Below are 10,511 nucleotides of genomic sequence, written 5' to 3'. Positions count from 1 at the left end.
CCCAGCAACCATCTTCCTTGGGAGCAGGAGAGGAGGCTTACTATGTTCCCTGGGAGCAAATGGCACTGCAAGACCATATGAACTCAAAACATGATGTCTAGTTTTCCACCAACCTGATTCTGAAATGACTTCTCAGGGCAAGTACATCCTCCTCTCCAAAAACCCATCGAGCCTTTATATTGTTAAAGGATATTAAATTTTTCTAAAAAGTAACATTTTCTTTTTAGAGCTACAATTTTATATGGGCCATATTTGCAGATTCAGAAGCTTTTCATTCCTCTGAGATGGCTGATCCCCATCATACCAGGAAAGAGCACTGCAGGCTTTGAATTGAGCCTGTTATTTCCCCAGCAGTGCCAGCACAGGCTACGCTCAGAAGCAATTGGTAGATCAGATCCTTAATTTGTACTTGACAATGTTCAACTCATACGCACAGTAGGTGCTGGGAGAATCTGATGCTTTCAAATAGTGTGGGGGAAAAGAAGAAATAGATTTTGTATTTGGTGTGAAAATGATTAATCTCTTGTATATTCTTTTAAGTTACAGCATGGATGTGGAGCGAGAGACTTAGATTTTAATCTTTTTACTGAAGTAAAATAATTAAAAAGGTTTCACAAACTCATTTATTTCCACATGAAATATTCTATTTCAAGAACACTTGAAAAAGTGTTTCAGAAGTTGGTGATTTAAAGCAAGCAGCTGTATACTGATAACAGGCACTTTAGATCATAGGAGTCCACTCAGCAAAGGAACCAATTTTTCTTTCAAATTTTGAAAAAACCCAAAAAACAACCCATGGGCTAGAGCGCTAGCCTGAAATTAAAGCATGGATCTGCTTATTTTGCAAGAGAAGTAGTACAAAAATGGGTTGAAAGAGCTCTTTTAGTATCTCATAAACGAGAATTTACTGCGAAGGGAAAAGCTACTGAATTCTTCCTCCTCTAATCACTATTAATTTGTTACGTACTGACACAAAATGTGCCACTGTTCATGTGGGTATTTGAAATATTGACTTTATGCTTGCTATCAAAGGTATTGTCATGGAGGGGTGATTGCAGTGGGTCCCAGTCGCTCCCCCCGCTCGCTGCAGCCCACACTGAGCAGTCCTGAGTGGTCTGTCTGCCAGTCTCAGAGTGGAGACTTCACCACCCCCAACATGGAATGCAATAAATGCTTATAATGACTTGTTTCCCATGTAATAACCTGTTCTTGTACCTTAACCCCTGAAAGCTCAGGTTTACCAAATTATAAAAGGCTTTACCACGTGAGTCCATCAGAATAAAAACAGCTTCTCTCTGCTGTGAGAATTTTTCACCCACAGATGTCTACTGTAGCATGTGGGACCATGATTTTCTTGGCAACTTTTCAGAACTGGACTTCCCAAAATTATTTCCACACTTACTCACTAGTTGGTTGTTTGGAGTTTTGCAGACTTGGAGAAAAAGATCTGCAAGGGAATGCAGAGTTCAGAAAGTCCCATTCATGTTATCAGTATTTTAATTTGCCCCGAACTCAGACTTAAACCCAGAAGGAATCATTAAATATTGTAATCTTCTGTAGATCACAGGCTTTCATACAGTTACTCTTTGTTGAGGCCCCAAAAATATTTGTTTGATTACTCATTTCTTCCATGTGAGATTTGATTGTTGAGTTGAAGACATCCAGACATGGAAAGCCCTCCACTTCTCTTCCTGGTTTGTTCCAGTGGCTAATCACTCTCACTTGTTTCTCAATTAAGTCTGCCTGATGCTGGCTTCCAGCCATCTATTCTTCCAATGTTTTTCTCATGAAGTAAGACAGCGACAAGTAAGTCAAGGTCAGGCCCTGGCATGCTACATGTTCTCAAGCAAAATGCTGTGCAAGAATGATCGTTGGCTTTTTTAATTAAAAACTCTGTTTGCATATTTATCAAAATGAATTGAAATTGAAAAATCTATAATGAATTAGTGTTTTATATAGTATTTTAAGAGGCATTGAGCACTATATAAGTGTATGGTTTTATTTTAATGTTTCTCTAGGCAGGTGTTATTGAGAATTGGCAAAATGTGTATTTGTCCTTGTTTTACATAATGAACATCTGCATTCTTGTCTACCTCAAGTGTCTGTTTATGAAGTCAGAGAAATGCACCACTAAGGAGTAGGCCAGAACAGTACTGAAAACCCCTTTAAAAATTCCAGATGACAGTGTGGCTGACTAAAGAGAATGAAGTAAAACTCAGAGCTTCACCCATCTCTAACAAAACTCATAAGAAAAAAATCTTAAAGACTCAGCTATAGTATTCAATAGCTATATTTTCATTAGAAAGCTGCTTCTTCCCTGCCAACTGTACTTTGAAATCAGGATCAGAGAAGAAGGCCTCAGACACCCAGAAGATGTAGGAATTACTCAAAAATGCTAAACATCATCCAGCAGAGAGAAGAAAAAAATGTGGGTCTGTATCCGTTGAAACCAATGAAAGTTTTGCCCTCAATGCTAATGCTTTACTGCCATGATTGGAATATTTCTGATACACAGTCCCTTCAGACTCAAGAACTGTTAATGTCACCCCCTCTGCCAATATCACTGTGCTGGGCTGGGTGCATCGGTCTTCTGTTTATAGGCTGGGTTTGGAAGGAAGGCAGCGTAAGGACATCCTGAAAACCCAAGACAAGCCACCAAACTCAAAGCCCACAGGGATGTAAAATCAGGCTGAAAGCCCAGGGGCAAGGGCAAGAAAAATAAAAATATTTTTTAGAACTCCCAAGCAATCTGCAAAGAACTACTCTCAAAAGTTTCTATCGTCTTTCAAATCCAAGTTTCAAAGACCCCCTAGAAAACAAACAAGCCAAGATTTATTTTAATAATTGAGACAGTGGTCTAACTTGTTGTCTACCATGAAAGGACAACACTGCACTGAACAAATTATTGTGAATGAATCAATTACACAATTGCCATTAATGTAGTTGTCCAATTATGCTTTTTCATAGAGCTAAAGGAAATCAAAGACAATCCACATACACTAATGTGTTGCACCTTTTTTTGCAGGATGATCTGGCATTGCATTAAGTGCTATTTCTAAAGACTGCCTGTAGCAGATTAAAATTCTGCTTGCATTGAATAAAGGAAAGATAATGTTACTCCAGACTCTTTGAGTCATCTGGGTTTTGTTTTGATCATATTTCAGAAATATTTGCATGCTTCCCATACATACTGTATGAGTACTTTTGTAACATAAAGTTCTCCGTTCTAAGGTCATTTATTTTAGTTTTGACTCAGCCATGCTGCTGAATAGGAGACAAAGGGGCATGAGAACTTAATTCCCCATATAATCACAAACTGTAAGCAATAAAATATTCCAAGTCCTAAGAATAGTTTGGGGTCAAATCCTACATATAGAAAACTAGTAGTTTCAAGGCTTTCGGTCAGTGTCAGTCATGGCTCTGTGTTTTCTTAGCCTCTGTGCCCTCAATGCACCTACTCACTGTTCAGTTCTGGCAGTGCCTAATGGGAACCAAGCTGTGTGGTCAGCACAGCCACCACAAACATTCTTGTTAAATGGCAGAAGTGGGGAGGTTTTGCTGGTATGTCACTGTGTCTTGGGATGCTAGAGGATCAGTTTCCAGATATTCACATAAACAACTGGAGGAACATACTTTTTGGCAGTGATCACAGATATAAAATGATGTTGAAGCTGGAAGAAAGACAGTGGTGCAATCGGGGGAGGAACATCATCCATCTGAAATCAACGGCACATTCTCTCAACTTCACACACTGGAAAAGGCACTGCTCTAAAAGACAAGTCTCAAGTTACCTCTTTCAAAGGTCCCTTCAATGCAAATCTTGTAAAAGTAAACTGGAAATCTTTTTGGTACTCCCTGAATTTTGCTTGGGCTGCTACAAGCGTGGAAGCCAAGGCAGGGGTAAGAAAACACTGAGTAGTGACAGAGATTTCTGTCTGGGAAACTAAGTAAACATTAGACTGGAGTAAGGCTATGGGAGAGAGTGAGACTTGTGGGAGAAGTTGGCACTGTCTGATTTTCTGGGACACACTGGGCTGCTCTCAAATAGATTTCTGGCATGAACTCACAGACAGAATTAGCTGGTCCCTGTCCCAGAAGGGAATCATTTTCATGCAACTCAGGTAGCACCATCAACCAAACTACATAAACACTTCGAGCACAGGATGGGATGGAGCAATAGATGTCAGAGCATCACAGGAGGCATCCAGCTGGCCAGGTCCTGGGTACCAAGCAGGATCAGTACCTTAGAGCAATGAGTTTACATTCAAACAAAGACTACTCCTGTTAAGATCTTTACTGACATTATATAAAGGGCTTGTGGGAAGCACTGGCTGGCCCAAAAATGACATAGGGCTGAGTCTGAGGATGGGACCACAGCAGGCTTTCTTCCTGAGAGCCCTGCCATTCCAGGGACACCTGGCCACAAACGATGATGGGCCTGGTACTGCTCAGCTGGGCTGACAGTCCTGCCAGGCAAATTCTGGCAGGGACAGAGAGACGCTGGAGCAAGGACACACCAAGGGACTGGCAGCCATGGGTGACCCACCCACTTGGGAACAGAGCAGGAGGAAAAAGCAGCAAACAGCAAAGAGCAGCAAACCATCATCATAAATGGGAGTTTGCAGCTTTGTGAGACAGCGCACTGTAAGCACAACCAAGAAAGCAATAGAAGCTGGTGCAGAACGGATGAAGATGAAACAGACTTGAGCGAGTATATGAGCAGAATACCTATGCTCACAGTTTTAAGGCAAAATATTTTTTTACCCCAAGAACAAATGTTAGAAAAAAGGTAAAAGAAATCTAATTGGTATGGCTCTGAATGAAATACCTCAATCTCAAAAGACCAAAAATGGGAAAAATAAAGCTTATTTCAAGTCTTGCTAAATTTCCTTTTCAAAAGACAGCTGGACTGGACACTCTGAATGCATTTAATCACAATCTCTCCTACTAAGCAAGAATGAGCACCTAAACCTTATGAAAAATTGTTACTGGCCCAAATGTGACTCACTAGGAATGAAAGCCAGTCCCATTAATTACTTTCCATGGACCATTCCCAAAATTGCATTATTCACACTGTAGTTCTAAGCATGTTGCAGTTCAAGAGGCAGAGGTGGGAAGACACCCCTTTGGATGGAGGCAGAGGGCTACACTTTTGGACTGAGCAAGGATGAACTCATGGGAAAGGGGAGTGACAAAAATTATATAGAATTCAATATTGATTAATTACATTTAATAGAAGTACCATCATAATCATAAAAGGAGACATAACTAAATATGCATAGAACTCAATGGGAACTGTGACACAGAATCAGTTGTAAATTTTGATACTTAACAGCTCTTTGCTCTGTTCATGTCTGTAGCCTGTGGCTCCAAACATGTCCTGGCTATTTAAGTTTCTCAAAAGAGCAAGTGCCACATATAGTGATGCTATGTGACCTCTAAATTGTTACAAACCTTCTGAGCTTATGTGACTGTTGTATCTGAAAGTGATAATGCAACATATGTATCTTCATGAAATAGTGAGTTACTGATTAAATATCCTAAGTTCACAAAAATGTAAAAAAAAAATCTGGTACACTCTATGCAAAATACTTTTTTTAAGTAACATGTTAAAAGGCTGCTGTGTTATTATTTTGAATTATTCTGAAAATACTTGCCCTGATTATGCAGTAGCAGGCATGTGCAGTTGATTTGAAGGAACTAAACTTTGCATCAAATTTCCCATGGATATTGTGTGAAACTGTACAATAAATGAGTGTTGCTGTAAGTTAAACAGATACTGACTCTTCAGAGACATGAATATAAAAATGTTGTTGTGTTAAAATGTGGCCCTGACAGGTCTATTACACTCTTCACAAAGTCTGATAGTTTTCTTCTAACAGTAGCTCTCTTAAAAATTAATTATGCATACTTTCGATGCTATCTCATTACCAATGCACAACTCAGTGGGTATAGATGAGATTCCAGCTAGATAGCTATGCCCTTGGAGTATGGGGGATTTGGCTTAGTTCACCAGAAAGCTTTCCTTCTGCTTATCTTTTTCTACTTCATCTACAGAGACTCTCTGGGAGATCTTCCACTCTGTGTTCTCCTTTCCAGTTGTCAATATGACTGCCTTAGATCTCCACCTTGGGTTAAAAATACCATATGAGAGCATAAAAATAAGGATTTTTTAACTGAAGTTTGGAAAACACATCAAATATTTGCATCTGTGAAACAGAAAAAAACCCCTTCTTCTATAGCACCTGTTAAAATTTCCATTAATACTTGAAAAGATCCCAGCGGATGAGAACTTTTCTCCATAAAGTTGCAAAAGTTGCAGTATTCAGAATATGGAAGCTCCCAGCAAAATTGTTAGAATAAATTCCCCTGGGTTTAATATCACTGACTGACAATGCAGCAAGTAAGTAGCTTTTAGCCTTTTAATTTAACTCATTTAAAATCAGTTAAACTCCATAGTCATATGCCAAACATGCAAGCCAGCTTTCTAAAAAAGTGTCTCTGTGATTTAACACAACTTCTTGCTGCCTCCCATCTGGCTGGCTCCCTCCAGCCCAGAGAAAGCCTTGGAAAGGAGGAAAAATCAGCATTCTGAGCCAAAGGATGGGAGATTTGGCTCTGCCAGGGGTGTGCAGGACACAAGGGAGTATAGCTCAGCATCCCTCACCCAACTGCAGCCTTAGATTTCTGTAGATGCATGCATGCCAGTGGCCAACTGATATGTGCATATCCAGTATTCCCTGTATGGATGAAATCCCAAAACTGGTGTTGTTTTCCCTTTACATCTGAATGATGGCTAACACTATGTGTGCATATGCTGCTAACACCAATTGATTCACCTCTAAATGAGAATTAATGAATATGTATGCTCAAGACCAAGCTGGGCTGGCTGCCCAGCTATTGGGAGATATGAGTTTTCCATTACTGGAATGCGCATTTTCTCACTAATGTGCAGAATTTGGATTTCATTGTTATTCTTTCTAAATTAAAAAAAAAAACCTGCAGAGGCAGAATATCCAATTAGTTCTATGAGACTGAAAAATAATAACCCAAGTTTGGTCAATAGGACAATGCGCTCACTTTGTCTGGGCATTCCAACAGAAGCTGCGACATCTGATATAAAATGAAAAGCTTCTTTCAGCTTCAAAGCGTCTTAATTCCCAAAATACATGAACTTATGGAACTCTGTCTTACCTACGTCTCTCTTGCAATACAAAGGGCACTACAGAAATTTCCTGGTTAACAAATGCTTGAATTTACACACATTTTAATACTTTACAGTGCTGGTCACATACACTAAAAGCTGCACAGTAGCCGCAGAATGTTATCTGCTTTACAAAGGGTCCATTTTAATTCTTCCCATACTATTTTCCATTGTATGAATGGAAAATAAATTCATTTTCTGATTTTGTTTTTTTTTTTGAAGACTGAGAACTATATGGTATCATTTTGTGTTATGATCTGCCATCCTATTTTCTCTCTTCAGCAGAGGTTTAATTTAGTTTCATTTACCTCATGTGCTTTGAAATATTCCAGAGCTGTGAGACTCCGGTTGCAATAGAAATAGTTCTGCAGCATAATGTAATAAAAAATTCAACATAAAAAATTAAATAGGTATCTGCGTCTTTTTTGGATGTGTAGGCATAGGGGTTTCTTGCTAGCACCTCCCAGTGGAATAACCCTTCTTATTTTTATTCTGGAAAAAACTTCAGCACTGAGCAAGTTTAGCTGATTTCTTGGAATCATAGAATGTTTTGAATGGGGTCATAAAGATCATTTAGTTCCAACTCTCCTGCCATGGGCAGGGACACCTTCCACTAGACCAGGTTGCTCAGAGTCCCATCAAACCCATCCTTGAACTCTTCCACAGATGGGGCATCCACAGCTTCTCTAGGCAAGCAGTTCCAGTGCCTCACCACTCTCACAGTGAAGAATTTCCTCCTAATATCCAACCTGAACACACCCTCTGCCAGTTTAAAGCCATTACTCCTTGTTCTATCACTACACACCCTTGTAAACAGTCCCTCTCCGTCCTTCTCATAGTCCCTCTTCGGGTACTGGAAGTTGCTCTGAGGTCTCCCTAGAGCCTTTTCTTCTCCAGGCTGAACAGCCTCAACTATCTTAGCCTGCCTTCACGGAAGAGATGCTCCAGCCCTACTCTTGGACTTGTTCCAACTGGTCCATGTCCTTCTTACACTGGTAGGACCAAAACTCCAGGAGAGGTCTCATGAGAGCAGAATAGAAGGGGAGAACCCCCTTCCTCAACCTGCTGGTCCCCATTCTCCAGTAATACTCACTGGCTGATCTGAGCCAGCTGCCAGCTGGTTTGGAAGACAAATGTTTATTCTCCCTAAAATGTGTGCTGCAATACCATGCATAAATAAGGGAAATGCACTTTACTGGACTGTGGAAGTTGAGAAGCACATAACCTTGTGCTTTGTGTATATTTATGTTAAAGTCCAACTTTGGATCATCAACCCAGGTTACCAACTCCCAGGCACACCTGCAGTGCACAGAGTGATGTGTTGGAATAGTCTGGAATGTCCCTGGCACGTAGAAAAGAGTGAAGGTTTTACCTTCATTACTGAGTTGGCATCACCCAAGATTTCGTACCATCGTCACCGTGCAAGCTGCAAGTATCAGCACACTTCACCAGCTGTTCATTTATTTACATAGTAGTTGATGGTTTAATAGTATTTAATTAAGCTCAGCACAGTTGAGACCACCTAGGCTTTGGCAGCCTGTTCTTGTCAATATAAATTGAATTTTGTGTCGTGGACAAGGGAATCACCTTGTGCACCACCCCTTCGTACTTGGCAACATTAAACTACCAAATGCTGCTGCCCAATCTGAACTGTCTGTATTGAAAAGATCCCAGTGGATGAGAACTTTTCTCCAAAGAATTTTCACATTACACACCCTCAGCATATTTTTAAACATCTGTTATGAAGCATAGCTATATGTATGGATGTGCCTGTTCACACACACCTGTTCTCATACATATAAGTAGGTGTGTCCATATATATATGTGTGTGTGTGTGTGTGTGTGTGTAAACTTACACAGATTTTTGGCCCTTCTCACATGGTTTCTGAAAGTGATTATGTAATCCTAGACAAAGAGCTTCCTGCAGGAAGATCAGACACATTAGCTTTCAGTACTTTTGAACTGCTCTTGCTGGAACAAGCTTTAACCCCTTTTACATATTGGGTTAAATAAGAAATTTGTTGTCACTGTTTTGTACAATAAAAAATTTGTTGCAAGAAGCTATCTGTGTTCCTGGTGGATCTATAAGTGCTTTGGGAACAATTTTCACATATTTTCCAGCAAAGCTGGTCTGCCTTGTTCCAGAATCTAATTCTACCCTGGGGGGATTAAGCTGTTCAGAGTTTGCATCAAGTTCTGCACAGATCCCAGGGAAAACATACTTGCTCATCCTTGATGCAAATTTTTAGGTGAGAGGTTGAGCTGCTGCTCTGTGCTGTCCATGGGCCAGCAGAACCACATAGTTTTGCAAAGAGACAGAACACCGTATCATGTTCAGGGCTGGGAGAAGATATTTTCCTGAACTAGTACAGGAGATGCCACAATTCTTCAATTCACAGTTCTCCGTGAAGATAGGATGAGCATATTGATGCACAAAATCATGCAGCCCGAAGTCCGTAGATTGCTGTATTTACTAACTTACTTTGTCATATAATGACATAGTACTTTCAGAGGTCTTAATCAGACTATTTTTAAACCATCTGGTTTGAACCACAAGCTGGTATGAAGCTGGCAACAAAGGAACAAAACAGCAAACTTCCCTGCAGTTGCAAGCACCTATAAGACAATTTGTAAGCTTCCAAGTTCAGATTTGACAGAGCGTTGTGCATATGCCAATTTAAAGTACACAAAAGGTCCCTCCAGCTTACATCTGTGAAGATGAGGGAGGATAAGAACACTGTCAACTTACAACAATATGTGAGAAAAGATCACTCTCTGGAAATGCATATTTGCTACATATTGTGAACTCATTACAAATACTTCATCTTGACAAACACTTGCTGAATGCTCAAGACTGTGGCCAAAGAAAGCTCTCTCAAATGTTAATCTGAATTGACTTGGACATAGAATCAGATTATTTGAAAACTGATGGAAAACCTGTAAAACACTGTAAAATCCAGCAGATGTCAAAGGGCTGGTGATAGCTTCTGCCAGTTGATCTCTTCACCAGCATCTCTCACTGGGGATTGTTTCAGCCTTTTAAATTTTCACTTGTTTCTGATCTATATTTATATATTTTGGGGCAGATGGAGGAGTCTGTTTATTTAATCTTGAGAAATCAAGCCAGCAGATATCACATGTGGAGGCTCCAGGTGGTCCTAGATGTTGAGTTCCTGTGCTTTGACAGGTTTGTGTATCAGCCAGAAGTGAGGGTATTGTGCCCAGTTAGTAAGAACTGATTAAAAGCAGAAACTGGAATGGGCTCTTACAACCCCTCCATATAAAAAGAGAAGGGCAAGGTGGCAGC

This window comes from Pithys albifrons, chromosome 4 (genome assembly GCF_047495875.1).
Source record: "Pithys albifrons albifrons isolate INPA30051 chromosome 4, PitAlb_v1, whole genome shotgun sequence".
Taxonomy (NCBI): Eukaryota; Metazoa; Chordata; class Aves; order Passeriformes; family Thamnophilidae; genus Pithys; species Pithys albifrons.
This window is presented reverse-complemented; position numbering follows the sequence as displayed.